At 46.7% G+C, this 14,330-nt stretch overlaps 1 protein-coding gene and 1 pseudogene across 18 annotated transcripts in view; both read left to right on the top strand.

The window, feature by feature from the left end:
* The first annotated feature begins 692 nt into the window (after positions 1–692).
* PIGZ (phosphatidylinositol glycan anchor biosynthesis class Z) overlaps positions 693–14,330 on the top strand; it is a 32,898-nt gene continuing 19,260 nt past the window's right edge. For 8 of the 18 annotated variants that reach the window (XM_069556823.1, XM_069556831.1, XM_069556812.1 and 5 more), the window contains exons 1-2: positions 722–1,621; positions 9,204–9,309. The gene's annotated coding sequence lies outside the window, so the exon portion shown is untranslated. Of the gene's footprint in view, positions 1,622–2,881; positions 3,068–9,203; positions 9,310–14,330 lie in introns of those variants that run through there. The other 10 variants (XM_069556725.1, XM_069556739.1, XM_069556734.1 and 7 more) reach the window with 9 other exon arrangements.
* On the top strand, positions 5,148–6,170 carry LOC138422254 (developmental pluripotency-associated protein 2 pseudogene; annotated as a pseudogene).

Below are 14,330 nucleotides of genomic sequence, written 5' to 3'. Positions count from 1 at the left end.
ATGAGAAGGCCTCGGGATTACTAGGTTATGTCTTCAGGCTAAGAAAAGGCTTTACATACCCGGCTGCTGTGTTTCATGTATACCCACCTGAACATTTTACGCTGTGCGCATGTATTACTTTGATTGACAATGTAGACCAAAGCAGGAAAGACTTCCAGGAGAAGGCAATGGCGACCCACCCCAGTGTTCTTGCCCGGAGACTCCCAGGGGCGGGGGAGCCCGGTGGGCTGCCGTCTATGGGGTCGCACAGAGTCGGACACGACTGAAGCGACTTAGCAGCAGCAGCAGCAGACAGGAAACTGAAGAGTACCAGAGCACTGCCCTGGCAACCAGAGAGATTAAGATCCCCAGGGAGCCAGGGGGCCCAGGGGAAGGGCAAACAGCACCTTCCATCTAGGCCAGAGTGGAGAAAATGAGCCCTTGTCTAAACTGTATTCAGTACTTAAAATATCTGGTATTTACTGTATGCAAATAATATCTCAATAAAGTAGGTAGGGTTTGTTGTTGTTTTTTAATGTGACGGCTGCTGCCAAGCATGAAAGGGAATACAGGTGAAAGGATTCTGCTCAAGACCTTCCAAAAAACCTTTGACTGGGCACAGAGGGTGGGCGGCTCTCCTCCAGGCCAGGACACCTCTCAGGAAGCTTCATGCAACACTCTCCCGCTAGGGGGCAGTAGTTACCACCGACCGCGCTCCGTCCGCAGCCCCGGGCGTGGGCAGGGACGCAGAGGGACCCCGGAGGTGACAAGGTGCCCAGTGGCGCACTGAGCTCAGTCCTGGAGCCCATAAGTTGGGGTCGCTTACCCCGCAGAGGGACCGAGAGCGGCAGGCCCGGCGGGTCTCACCTTGGGGGAAGGGAGCCTGAGCTCCAGGGGACACAGTGAGCTCCTCCGGCCCTGGCTGTCGGGCAGCCCTGGGCCAGTGACCTGTCCCCCACCTGCGGAATGTAGAGGGCGGAAGCGGCACCCGCCCCTGGCCTGTTTTCAGGGTGCAGGACGCCGCGGCAGTGGCTGCCGAGAAGAAGCTGCGTCTGGGTGAAACGCACCCTGCGTCTCCAGCGCCGCTGCCCAACCCAGCTGGCGGAGCCTCGCCGCAGCGCCTGTCGTCCCCGACTCGTTCCACCAGCAGAGCAGGTCGTCTGAGCAGTGGCAAGCCCCACCCACAGAGATCTCAGAGATCGCCCTTTGGAATGACAAAGAAGCGTGGCCTAGAACTGTTCTGCTTAATTGTCCCTCATGCTAAATAGGCGGATCTCCAGGCGTCGCCAAGGAGGGGGCTGCTAAGGGGATGAGCTGAAAAGCGGGGAGGGGAGAGACCAGCCACTGCCCACGTGCTGTGACCCAAGGGCCACCGGGGACCCTCCCCCAGCCCTGGGGCGACCCCGCCCTTGGGTGTGCGGGGTCTCCAGCCCTCTCCACCACACCTCCGCCCCGCCTGGCGCACTGCCTGGTTTGCCTAATTCCCCGGACCAGACCGAGAGGCCGCTTCGCTGAGGACACGCCGCCGGCTCCAGCCCTTTAGTCCGGGCGGCTCCCGACCCACCCGCTGCCCGTGGGGCTCTTGCGGGCCCGGCCGGAGGCCGCCAGCTGGGCAGGTGCAGCCGGGAGCAGCGCGCGCTCGGTGAGTCGCCCGAGCGGCTCTGGAAGAGTTGATGGGGATCAAGGAGGAAGGAGGGAAGGTCAGGGAGGAAGGTGGTTGTTTCCATTCCTAGCTTTGCTAGCTGCCCAGAGACCAGCAAAAGCTAGGGACTCGGGAGGCAGGCCAGGGAGCTACGGCCTCCACGGTTTTAGGGGCAAATTTCCCCAAACTGGGATCCACTGGCTCTGAGCACTGACCTGCCCCAACCTAGAGACAGGAAGCTCGCCGTGAGGTTTTCTCAGGAAAAGGAAGGGAGGCGGGGGATATCCTCCACCATGGAGCACTCGCTCTGAACCCAGATAGAGGCCTAGACTTAAATCCTTTCCTACTACTCTGCTGCTGGGGGGTTCTGTAACTTTACTGAGCCTCACTTCCCCATCTATAAAATGGGAATATAATGCTGCCTCCCAGGGTCCCTGTGAAGATGAAATCAAAAGGTGCTGTAAAATGCTGCACAGATAGTTCTGCATTTGCCAGAGAAGAATCACTATTTCTGGTCTCAGGGGGTGCACTTTGGGCCAGGCCTATCCTCTCCAAGCGTGAGGGGGTGGCCTCCCTGACCAGGAATCCCATGGGAACACAGACAAGAGCACTGCTGCAGGACACCCTGCGGCCCTGTGGTCGGTGGCTGTTCAGGCCTTTGCGTGGGCCGCACAATAGACAAGGACAGCTTTCCTTACGGAGGACATCCCTCACCAGACCTTCTTCCCAGACACCTCCTCAGAAAACTGAGAACCCTGTCGAAATTATGAACACCTGAAAACTCCCTGCTACAGAGCCAAGTTCTCATTTTGCAGGTGGGAACTGCAAGGTCAGGGATGGTTACATGAGTTAGTAGAACTACCTTCCTCTCGTCTACTCTCTCTTATGTGTGTTTAATGCTGCGTGCTGCCTTCTCTGTTAAACAAAGGATAAATGTGGAGCCATCTGGGCAGCCAGAGAAGAAGGCACCAGGGTCAGACTGGCATGCTCCCAGGAAAGAGCGCTCTGCAGGGTGTACTGGGGCCCTCTGGGTCCAGGTGAGGATGGAATGCAGCACCAAACAGGAAAATGGACTCGGGAAAGCCGCCCTCACTCTCTGCCCCTGGGGTGGACCCTGGAGTTTGGAACAAGACCTTGCCCTAGAGGGACCTGGTCCTGGCCAGTTTCCAGCCAGAGAAGACTATTATTTGCCTGTTGAGCAGGGGCCCCCTTCTCCAACACTTCCTTCCGCGCAGTCTTTAAAACGTACCCCTAACACAGGATCCGGATGCGGATCCCGATCCGGAGAGGGCTGAACCTTCAGCTTGCTGCCCTTTCCTGTAAGCAACAATCTGGCAGTTCTGTCAGGAAGAGTTTAAGTTGGAAGATAACATGCGATGGCTGCCATTCTGGGCCATGCTCCTTCACAGCTGCGTCCCCAGAGCAAGATGCTGCGCACACTGAAAGGTAGGCCTCTGGACTCTGCGAGAAAGACGAGTCTCTCTGCCCAACCATCCCGTCCTCTAGCCTCCCTGTGGTGCTCTCTTCCCCAGCCACCTTCCCACTCACCCCTACCCACACCGCGCCCCGCCCGGCGCAGTGGTTTCTGCTTCTTTGTACCCCTGCCATTAAAATGGTCTCTCCCTGCTGCCTGCACTCAGATATCCCCCCGCCCCCCAACCGTGCACACGCGCGCTGGCTACCCCTGACCATGGGAATCGGGAATCAGGACCGGCTCCCTGCTCTACAGTCGAATCTCCGCGGCCCTGGCCTTTATTCCAAACCCTCTTGTTCCCTGTACTCGCAGGGACACGGGCAAGCTGTGGGATTTGCGGGATTTGGAACCCCGCTGGGCAGCTCAGGGCGTTTACTAGCATAAACAGGCTTGCACACTGATTGCTTTTAGGTGGGTAGTTGCCACGCTCCATGCTGTTGGCTCCGCCCCCTGGTGCTGTTGCCCTCCTCCAGCGTGGTCTCAGCCGCTGGATGAGCAGCGATCGTCTCCTAAAGAACTCCCACACTTGTTAAGTTCAATGCTCTGCGATGTTGCCATCCGCTCCAGGGATCTCCGACTCTATCTTTTTGACCCTAGCCCGGCAGTGGTCCCATCCAGGTGGACTCAAGGGGCTGAGATGAATCCGAATGGATCCCAGATCTGGGGGACCTCAGACAGGACAGAGAAGCGATGAGACCGCACAGTGCAAGGCCTGGCCCAGGATGTTGCAGAAATGAGCTAGGGAGAGCTTCTCAGGGGTCCAGTTTGTTTAATCCATCTTCACGACAGCCCTGAGGTAGGGTTATACTCATTTTACAGATAAATAATACATTGGAGTTGAGAGACTAAATGCTCTTTCACCATGACAGCGCAAGAATTTGAAACTAGGTCGGCTCAATGCCAAAGCTTGTCTTAACCTGCATATTTTAAGGGTGTCCTGCAAAGGAAGCAATATGAGCGAAGAATAGAGGAGACTACAGGAAAACGTCATGTTTCTGGAGCGCCGAGCTCTGTACACAAAGAGGTGAGAGTGGAGGCTGGAGAGATTGCTGGCGGCCTTGGGGAGCCTTGGAAGTCATAATCAGGAACGTGGACTTGGTCCTGAGGGTGGTGAGGGGCTGACCACCCCCCTTCAGAGGTTTTATACAGGAGAGTAACGCGCGCTCTCTGGCTGTAGTTAGGAGTGTGGGTTCAGGTGGGGGAAGAAAAGCAGAGAAATGAGTGTGGTCTACTTTAAACCATCTTGCTTCTCAATATTTTATTATGCACACATAGAAAACTATTCGTTTTTATGATGGAAGATGACTCTTGGGTCTCTGGACTCAATACCTGGATAAACTGGTTCCCTCTCTGCTGCAGGGAACACACCAGGGGGTGGGGGGGTAGCATAGTGGGCAGGTAGGGCAAGTCATGGGGAGATGATATGTTCTTTTTGGCTGCCCTGTGTTTGAGGGAAGTGCAGAAGCCTAACAGGAAGTGGATTTGGCTTCTGGAGTCAAACAGACTGGGTCCAACTCCTGCTTGCGTCAACCTACTCAGTTGGTTGCTTTGAGTAAAAAATCTTAATCTCTCTAAACCTATTCTTTCATCTATAAGATAGGGATAAGAATAGAATTTTAGGGTTGTGATGAGAGTAAAATGAGATAACGTACTGTGCCCGGAGCATGAAAGTCACTCAGTCTGACTCTTTGTGACCCTATGGAATAGTCCATGTAATTCTCCAGGTCAGAATACTGGAGTAGGTAGCCATTCCCTTTTCCAGAGGATCTTTCCAACTCAGAGATCGAACCCAGGTTTCCCACATTGCAGGTGGATGCCAGCTGAACCACCAGGGAAGCCCAAGAATACTGGAGTGGTAGCCTATCCCTTCTCCAGTGGATCTTCCCAACCCAGGAATCGAACCAGGGTCTCCTGCGTTGCAGATTCTTTACCAGCTGAGCTACCAGGGAAGCCCCTGCCTGGAGCATAAGTATCTTAAAATGGCAATTCTATTATTATTTATTATCAGTAAATCTGAAACTCAGGAAAAACAATTTCTGAAGTCATCAAAAGGAAATGGAAATCATGAAAATAAATGAGATGGAACATTGTGGCTCTGCCTTTCTCTGAGCATTACTTGAAATGGCATACTCAAATTATGGGAAGAATTTCTTTGAAGGGCCATTAGATGAAGAAAATGTGATTTTTACACTGCCAGTTAATGAGGAAATTATTGAAGACCATCAAGTGGAACCAGGTGTTTCCTCAACTTCAGAAGTCAAAGAGGAGGCACTGAATACAGATAATCAAGTTCCTCTTCCTGAAACAAATGAGCTTGAGAAAGATTGTCCAAGCTCTAGCTTTAGAAGATCAGTTTGTCCCTTGCTGACCACATTGCCTCCGATTAACAATGTGAGTCGGGACACTTTGCGGTACTGGTGCCAGCAACTTAAGCTGAGTACTGACGGCCAGAAAATAGAAGTTTATCGGAGACTCCAGGAACATGCTTATCCTGAAAAAGATCAGTATATTCCTAAATCATCACAGGAGGCCCGAATGCACTCATGTTCAAGGAAACACAGCATGGTGACCAAGAGGGGAAGTGTACAGAAAAGGAAGATGAGTGAGAGTGAGGAAAGGACTAAAATGGTTGAGGTGGTAACTTCAGCTCAGGTAGCCATGCTGGCAGCATGGTCAAGAATTGCTGCAAGGGCTGTTCACCCAAAGGCTGTGAATTCACGTGCCCTTCGTACCTCTGAATCCTTTCTGCCACAAGCTTCAGGTGTCCGGTGGTGTGTGGTCCATGGCAGACCACTCTTGGCAGACACAGAAGGTTGGGTCCGCCTGCAGTTCCAAGCAGGTCAGACCTGGGTGCCTGACACCCCCAGGAGGATGACCTCCCCTCTTCGTGTTACCTGCCTGCACTTTTGCACCCCCGGACATGGAAGATAACCTGTTATGCCCTGAATGTGCTAAGAGGAATAAGAAGATTATGGAAAGATTAATCGCAATGGGGAGGAGGAAGAAACCTGGTTTGGATACATCAACATTATTGCTTTCAAATGGGCCACGTCTTAAAACAGAATAAGTGATTACCAGAGGGGAAGGAATGGGAGGTGGGGAAATGGGTGAAGGGGGTAATTTTATGGTAATCACGGTAACTAGATTTTTGTAGTATCAAATATTGAATTACTATGTTGTCTGTCTGTAGTGGGTGTGTGCATGTGTCTGCTCAATGGCTCAGTCGTTCAGTTGTGCTCGATTCTTTGGGAACTCATGGACTTCAGTCTGCCAGGCTTTGCTCTCCATGGAATTTTCCAGGCAAGAATATTGGTGGAGGACTTGCCATTTCCTTCTCCAGGGGAAACTTCCTGACCCAGGGATCAAACCTGCATCTCCTGCATTGGCAGGAGGATTCTTTACCACTGTGCCATCTGGGAAGCCCTGTACATCTGTAACATAATGTTTTATATGGTTTTACCTCAATTTTTAAAAAGTTAGAATTCACCACTGAAGTCATCTGGTCTTGGGCTTTTGCTTGATGAGAAGTTTTTGATTACTGATTCAATCTCCTTACTAGTAATCAGAGGAAAAGGGATAAATGGTGGAGAGCCCACAGTTAAAGTGATTCACATCCCAATGACTGCTATACTCTGTTCTCACCATCCTCAATGTGGCCTGATGCCTTAAGTACAGATAGCAATGTCTGTATTCTGTACTTAAGGTTTACCTGAAAGTGACTGTTACTAGTTATGTATTGATAGAATGTAATTTGGTTTTGTTTTAGTTAATACTTTTTTTGTGTGTGGTTTTTTTTTTTTTTTTTTTTTTTTAGCAATTTTTTACTTAATGCTGAATACTCTATAGTCTGGATGTACCATAATATATCCATTGATATCTTGAAGGCCACCTTGATTACTTCCAAGTTTTGGCAATTATGAATAAAGCTGCTATAAACATTTGAAAAAAAAAAAAAAAGAAAATAAATGAGATGCCCCAAAGAGTATGGATGATGAGGAGGAAGTACTGAGTGGACGGTAGTAGACAGAGGAAGAGGCGCCTAAGAAATGGTCAGAGGAAAAGAAGGAAAGCCATCAATCAGAGCCTGGTGTCATAGAAGCCACACACATGACGTAGCTACACAGCCAATCCTCTGTCTCACTTCCTCCTTCTAACAGAACCTGATGTTAGGGTGAGCCCTCTTCTCTGGATGTCTGTGTGCCTTAAAGGTGGCAGCCAAGTACCCCAACTTCAAACCAGGAAATGGGTCCTCAATGGAAATCCCATTTCCCTTGCCACTGATTGGTTTAGGAAGGTGTATCTGATACCTTCTGGCCAATGGGACTTAGTGAAAAGTCAGGTGGGGGACATCTAGAAATGATTCCCTTGATTTAAAGAGATGTACATGCAAATCAAAACCATAATAAATACCGGTTCACATCCACTAGGATGACTAGAATTTAAAAGCCAGATAGCAACAAATGTTGGTCATGATTTGGGAAATTCAGAGTCCATACTGATGGTGGGAAGCACTTGGAAAACAACCTGGCTGTCCATAAAATGACTAAATCCAGTGGAACCCAGCAGTTCCACTCCTAGATAAATGCCAAGGGAAATGAAAATGTGTTTCCACACAGAACCTCTAAGCAAGTACTTATAGCAGCATTATTCATGGTATCTAGAAGTTCAACTCAAATATTCATCAACAGATGAATGGATAAACAAATGTGGTATAGCCATAGAATAGAATAGCACTTGGCTATAAAAAAGGAAATCCGTACTGATACCTGCTACCACATGGATGAACCTTGGAAACATTCTAAGTGAGAGAAGCCAGCCACCAAAGACCACATACTATATGATCCCATTCATATGAAAGTCAGAACAGGAAACCTATAGAGACAGAAAATAGGTTAGTGGTGGCTTAGGGCTGGGGTGGTAAGCAGGGGAATGGGATATGAGGTTTCTTCTTGGAGGTAAATATTCTGAAGATGATGATAATGATTACACATATCTGTAAATATACTAAAATCACTGAACTATATACATTAATGAATTGTATGCATGTTACTTGTATGTCAATAAAACTATTTTAAAAGAAGCAACAACAAAAAAAGACATACATAAAAAACATAGACTCTTCTCCACATTGTCTTGTTTGGATGGGATGGCTGCCTGCCATCTTGCTGCCTGTGTGAGGAAGATGTCTACACAACAAGAAAGGCCGAATCACAAAGATCACCGAGAAGCCCAGAGGAACCTTGGCAGCAGCAAACTCTGCCCGCCTTGTTACGTGATGTGATAAATTGTTTACACCATTTTGAGTCAGAGTTTTTGTTGATATTCTCCAACAATCATGTACTTTTTAATCCTCAAGGAGTTTCATATAGGAAAACAGTTGCTTATGAAAACTTCAGAGGTGCTGGATGGGCAGGCTTAAGCCGACCCTCCAGGAACATCTCCCAGAAGTTGCAAAACTGACCCATTGTTGGAGCCCCTGTCAGGAGGGTGGGACACAGGAAGCCACCCCTGCAACGATTAAGTTCAAGGACACAGTGCAAACACAACATTATAAATCGGCTATACTCCAATACATTTGTTTTTTAAAGAAACACAATGTATTGTGACCTTGGAACCAGCAACGTGGCTGTGACCTCATAACCCAAAGATCTTTGCTTCCTGTCAGCACCTACGAAGCTGTTGAGTGAAACTGGAGCGCTGATTGAGAAAACTTACCCGCCTCCTTGAGCTTACCACCAGAAGAGAGCAACGCAGCAGGAGGATGGCCTCCACTCAACTCCGCCTTCTGGATGTTGCCCATCTAAGGCCCAGCTCCTACTTCCGTCTCAGATCTCTCCTCTGAAGTCATTTTTCCTTCTGCCTGATATATATTTGTGTATATGTCTACGTGTGTATTTATAAGTATATCTCCTTTCAAATGTCCTAGGATCTGCTTGTGAAGGTCTTTCAATTTTGGTTTACCTGAAAATACCTTTGTTTTGTCCTCATTCTTGAATTTTTTTTCCTAGACAAAGAAGATAGACTGGTAGTTATTTTCTCTTCGTTTTTCTTTTATCTATTTGCTTTAGTTCTTGGGGGAAGGAATTTGACTGTTCTCTTTCCCCACAGTGTGGACCAGATTGCCAGGTGGAGCCTAGGGACCAGAAGGTCTTCCAACACAGACACAGCGGATGAAAGCACAGTGATGGGGCATGTGGTCAAAAGGGAAAAGCAGGTGAGTGGGGGACAGAGCTTCACTGGTGTGGCAGAGCTGATCACTGGCCAAGAAGCTCTGGGTGGTCTCGGGATAAGCACAAGGGAAGGGTGCACTTCTTAGAGCCACAGCCCAGAGAGCCACGTACCTGGCCCCAGGAAGGTACAAGCAATGCCCACACAGCCCCTGCCTAACCAACCTGTGACTTTTCTTTCAGCGTATAAATATTCTCTTTCATGAAGGCCTACTGCCGATGGCTGCTTCTGATACCGAGGGGCCAGATCAGTACGGGAAACAGAAGCCAATAGAAAGAGAAGCTAAACAGGCAGTTAGGTACTAAATATCAGTAGGTGCACTGGAAGAATAGGCTATAGTTTGGGCCTCCAGGAAAGACTCTGAACAGCCAGAAATAACTCTCTGGAGGAGGTACCGTTTGTGTGACAGGCAAGTATAAAGGCCACCTCAGAACTCAGTTGAACTTACTAACAGCGATGTTGCTGAGAGTTGGAATGCTGCCGTAACTGCTATTACACACAAAGCTGGGCTGGACACTGGAGAGCTGAAGTTGCTGCAGGAAAACCCCATGTCTGCATAATCTTGTTTGCCAGGAGAAAGAAAGATGGCCTGTTTCACTTCTGCTTTCTTCTTCTTTTTTTTTTAATTGGAGGATAAGTGCTTTATAACGTTGTGTTAGTTTCTGCTGTCCAACAAAGTGAATCAGCTACAGGAATACACATATCCCCTCCCTCTTTTTTCCTTTAGCCCCATTGTGTGGATTGAGGAACTTCCCTGACCCCGGTGGAAACTGCGCCCCCTGCAGTAGAAGCCCAAAGTCTTAACCTTCAGACCACTAGGGAAGTCTGACATGTGCTATCTAAATTCTTAAAACCTAACTTGCATAACCCAACTTCAAGGGAATCTACAAAATGTAGCTTTTGGTTTCCCAGCCTTTCACAATGTCAGAGGATCCTCTAGAAGGAGATAGGAATCCCTATAGTCAAATGGCAGGCGATGTAGGGGCCTGCAATGCCATCTAATTGGGTTAATTGGGTTTGACAGATAGAAAATCAGGCGGCTCTTGAGAGGGCTGTGTCAGGACACCTGTGGTGAGAAAAGCCAGACCTTGTGGTGAAGAATAAGACATGAGCAATGAATTCAGCAAATGTCAATGGTTTGAGGTTTCCTGCGAGGAGAAGGGGAGATGGAGGAAGTAGATAGAGGGCACATCCAGTTTCAGGGGGAGTTTTAGTTGCTTGTTTCTGTAAGAATGGTAGAGAATCAAACACGTTTATGGATGGAAAGGAAGGTGCCACTGAAGAGAGCAGAGGGAGCAATAGATACATGATGGTTGGAGAGCTTGCAGCTGGTGGAAACGGATGGATGTTCTTGATGTCTGGAAAGATGCTTGTGATATTTTGCTAAGTGACAAAAGCATGCGTATTATAAAGCAAACATTGTAGGATTCTTTCCTGTTTAAAAAATATGTTAGGTACTTTGAAAACACTCACTGAATTGTTAGATAACCCTCACAGAGACCAAAATCAGTTTTTGCAAGGCTGCACCACAGAGATGGAGCAGCCCCAGCCAATGGCATCAGCTTGGGCAGAATAAGAGTGAAGAAGGAGAGTGGGCAAGGCTGGGATGGAGGACCACAGACTTCTGCAGGCCGCGTGGCCACAGGCTGTCTTGTTCTGTAGGCCTTGTGCTCAAGTTATGATCCCAGCTCACCTTCCCTCCCACGTGCTGAGAAGCAGCCAGCCAGCAGTTGTTCTTGAACCAGCCTCAGAGGCCTAGACATAGCATCTCCCCATTGTATCCAGCCTCAACTGTTGTGGAGCCATTCAGGCTCCCCATAGTCGTCTGGGGCCACATCCTGAAAGAGCACCGATGTGACTGCTGTCCAGTCCTCTCGTGTGGGCTTCCCTGGTGGCTCAGACAGTAAAGCGTCTGCCTGCAATGTGGGAGACCCGGGTTCGATCCCTGGGTCGGGAAGATCCCCTGGAGAAGGAAATGGCAGCCCACTCCAGTACTATTGCCTAGAAAGTCCCATGGAGGGAAGAACCTGGCAGGCTACAGTCCACTCGGTCGCAAAGAGTCAGACACAACTGAGTGACTTCACTTTCACTTTCACTTTCTTCTCGTGTTTCCTGTGCCCCCACCCCAAATCATGATCACAAAGATTCACTGACCAAGGCTGACATGTAAGTACATGACTTCCTTGAAAATAACTTGAGATGTCTTTAACTTAGCTTTACTTGAATCTGTCTTATCCCTCAACATGGCTATTTCTTTTCTTTTTTTTTTTTAATTGAAGTATATTTACATACAATAGTATGTTAGTTTCAGGTATACAGCAAATTGCATCACATAAATATACTTTTTATTTCAGATTATTTTCCATTACAAGGTCATTACAAGATATTGAATATAGTTCCCTGTGTTATACACTTAATCATTTTTGCTCATCTATCTTATGCTTATTAATTTATATCTGTTAATCCCAGATTCCTAATTTATCCCCCTCCTTTCCCCTTTGGTAATTGTAAGTTTGTCTTCCATGTCTGTGAATCTGTTTTGTATGTAGATTCATTTGTATTATTTTTTGGATTCCGCATATAAGTGATATCATATAATATTTCTTTCTCTGTCTGAATCTGCTCAGAACAATGTTCTCTAGGTCCATTCATGTTGCTGCAAATGGCAATATTTCATTTTTTATGGCTAATATTCCATTGTTTATTTATACCACATCTTTATCCATTCATCTGTTGATGGACACTTAGGTTGCTTACATGTCTTGACTATTATAAATAGTACTGCTACAAACATTGAAGGGCATGTGTCTTTTTTAGTTAGAGTTTTCATCTCTTCTGGATAAATACCCTGGAATGGGATTGCTGGATCATTGGTAGCTTTATTTTTCATTTTTTAAAGTGAAAGTGAAGTCGCTCAGTCGTGTCCGACTCTTTGCAACCCCATGGACTGTAGCCTACCAGGCTTCTCTGTCCATGGGATTCTCCAGGCAAGAATACTGGAATGGGTTACCATTTCCTTCTCCAGGGGATCTTCCTGACCCAGGGATCGAACCCAGGTCTCCCGCATTGTAGGCAGAGGCTTTTACCTCTGAGCTACCACCTCCATATTGTTCTCCATAGTGGCTGCACTAATTCACATCCCCACAAACAGTGTAAGAGGGTTCCCTCTTCTCCACATCCTCACCTTCACTTATTTTTTGTAGACTTTCGGTGATAGCCATTCTGACTGCTCTGACATGGTACTTCATCTTTTCTGGTTTGATAATTAGCAATGTTGGGCATTTTCTCATATGCCTGTTGGCAATCTGTATGTCTTCTTTGGAGAAATGTCTATTTAGGTCTTCTGCCCATTTTTTAGATCAGTTGTTTGTTCTTTTGATATTGAGCTGTATGAGCTGTTTGTGTATGTTGGATATTAACACCTTGTTGGTCACATCATTCACAGACTTTTCTCCCACTGTAGGCTGACTTTTCCTAGTTTCCTTTGCTGTATGGAAAGCTTGTAAAGTTTGGTTAGAGACTAAGTTAAGAAAACGTTGATATAATTTACGTCAGAGAATGTTTTGCCTATGTTCTCTTCTAGGAGTTTGTGATGTCATGTCTTATATTTAAGTCTTTAAGCCATTTTGAGTTTATTTTTGTGTCTAGTATGAGGATGTGTTCTAACTTCATTGATTTACATGAAACTATCCCAACTTTCCCAACATCACTTGCTTAAGAGACCATCTTTTCTCCATTGTATATTCTTACGTCCTTTGTCCATGATTAATTGACCATAGGTGTTGAGTTTATTTCTAGGCTCTCTATTCTGTTCCATTGATCTATATATCTGTTTTTTTGTGCCAATACCAGTCTGTTTTGATTATGCAGCTTTATAGCATTATCTAAAGTCTTGGAGGATTATGCCTTCAGCTTTGTTCTTTCTCCTCAGGATTGCTGTGGTGATTCTGGGTCTACTGCAGTTCTGTATAAATTTGAGGATATTTGTTCTGATTTTGTGAAAAATGTCATGGGTATTGTGATAGGGATCACCTTAAATCTGTGGATTGCTTTCTGTAATATAGAACATGGTTATTTCTTGTGCCAACCTAATATATATACATACATACATTCATATACATATATATACATACATGTGTGTATATATACACACACACACACATATGTATGCTGTGCTGTGCTACTGAAGCCACTTCAGTCGTGTCTGACTCTTGTGACCCCATGGACTGTAGCCTGTCAGTCTCCTCTGTCCACGGGGATTCTCCAGGCAAGAATACTGGAGTGGATTGCCATGCCCTCCTCCAGGGGATCTTCCTGACCCAGGGATCAAACCCTCGTTTTTTACATCTCCTGTATTGGTAGGCAGATTCTTTACCACTAGCGCCACCTGGGAAGCCCCCATATATATATAATATCTTATATTATTATTTTATGTGCATTGGGGTCATTTTTAATCACACTCTTGGATCCAAGTTTTTTGTCTTTGGGTGAAGGTAGTGCCTAATCATGTGAATTCAGGCTGAAGACCTATATGAGGATAGGATCAGGAATACAGATTCTCAGGGGAGATCCCCCACCCCAATTTGATTAGCATCAGAATCCAAGAAAGGCAGTTTCCCTGAGAATTTGACCCCACCTGAAAACTTTAAATGTTGGAGTTATCAGATCTAGCATATCAAATAAGTATCCTTAATATAATAAATAAAAGAGAACCTTGAAAATATGACAGAAGACCAAGCAGGTGTGGAATAAAATCAAACAACTACAAGAAGTGAAAAATTTAAATTTTAAATTCAATAGGTTTAACAGCTGATTAGATATAGCTGATAGGATGATTAGGGTTATGGAAGATAGAAGAACTTATCTGAACTATAACCCAGAGAGGCAGAGAGATGGAAAATATAAACTAGAGCTCTAAAAGACACAGAAGATAGACCAAGAAGGTGTATCATATGTTCAATCATAACTCTAGAGAGAGAATAAAGATAAGGGAAGAGGCAATGTTTG

Source organism: Ovis canadensis, chromosome 1 (genome assembly GCF_042477335.2).
Source record: "Ovis canadensis isolate MfBH-ARS-UI-01 breed Bighorn chromosome 1, ARS-UI_OviCan_v2, whole genome shotgun sequence".
NCBI lineage: Eukaryota > Metazoa > Chordata > Mammalia > Artiodactyla > Bovidae > Ovis > Ovis canadensis.
Note: the sequence above shows the minus strand (reverse complement) of the source record. Positions and strands in the feature narration are given on the sequence as shown.